Below are 1,229 nucleotides of genomic sequence, written 5' to 3' on the forward strand. Positions count from 1 at the left end.
TCCTTTATAATACTTTTGTGCATGCATTAGTGGATTCTAGATCTACTCATTCATATATTTGTATCAAGCTACCAGTAGAAAAGGGAATACTAGTAGAGGAAAGTGACCAAAGATATCCTGGTCACAAATCCGCTAGGCCACAGTATGGTAGTAAATAAGGTGTATAAGGGTTGTCCATTGAAGATTGAAGAGAAAGAATTCTCAGCAGACTTAATCGAACTGCCTTTCTGAGTTTGATGTGATTTTGGGAATGGACTGGTTATCCCATCATCAGGCAATAGTAGATTGTAAATTGAAGAGAATCTCTCTGAAAACTACTGAGAATGAAGAAATAACAATTGTAGGTGAAAGGATAGATTTCTTGTCCAATGTCATCTCAGCTACAGTTGCAAGGAAATGGTTGAAAAAAGGGTGTGAAGCCTATTTGGCACGTGGTTAACACTAGGCAGGGTAAACTTAAGTTGTCTGATATACCCACAGTAAGGGATTTCTCTGAGGTATTTCCTGAGGAATTGCCTAGTTTGCCATCAGAAAGGGAAGTTGAATTTGCTATTGAGATTATGCCGGGTATAGCTCCGATTTCAATTGCTCCGTATAGGATGGCACCTGCTGAATTAAAAGAGTTGAAAATACAGCTACAAGAATTGCTAGACAAGGGGTTCATACGCCCCAGTATGTCACCGTAGGGAGCTCTGGTACTGTTTGTAAAGAAGAAAGATGGGACACTGAGGTTGTGTGCTGACTACCGGCAGTTAAACAAAGTAACAGTGAAGAATAAGTATCCGTTGCCTAGAATTGATGATCTGTTTGATCAGTTGAAGGGAGCCGGTGTGTTTTCTAAGATTGATCTCAGATTAGGGTATCATCAGCTAAGGGTATATTCCAAGGATAAAGCAAAAAATGATGAGTATTTGAGAATTGTTCTGCAGACTCTAAAAGAGTAGAAACTGTATGCTAAATTGTCCAAGTGTGAGTTCTGGTTGAACGAAATTGCATTCTTTAGACATGTAGTATTAGCTGAAGGGATTAGAGTGGATCCCAAAAAGATTGAAGCAGTGATGGAATGGAAGCCTCCCAAAAATACAACTGAGATGATAAGTCTTTTAGGGTTAGCTGGATATTATAGAAGATTTGTAAAGGGATTTTCCCTGATAGCTGCTCCAATGACCAAATTACTACACAAGAATATGAAATTTGACTAGAATGACCAGTGTCAAGCCAATTTTGAG

The sequence above is a fragment of the Hevea brasiliensis genome, chromosome 7 (genome assembly GCF_030052815.1).
Source record: "Hevea brasiliensis isolate MT/VB/25A 57/8 chromosome 7, ASM3005281v1, whole genome shotgun sequence".
NCBI classification, from domain to species: Eukaryota; Viridiplantae; Streptophyta; class Magnoliopsida; order Malpighiales; family Euphorbiaceae; genus Hevea; species Hevea brasiliensis.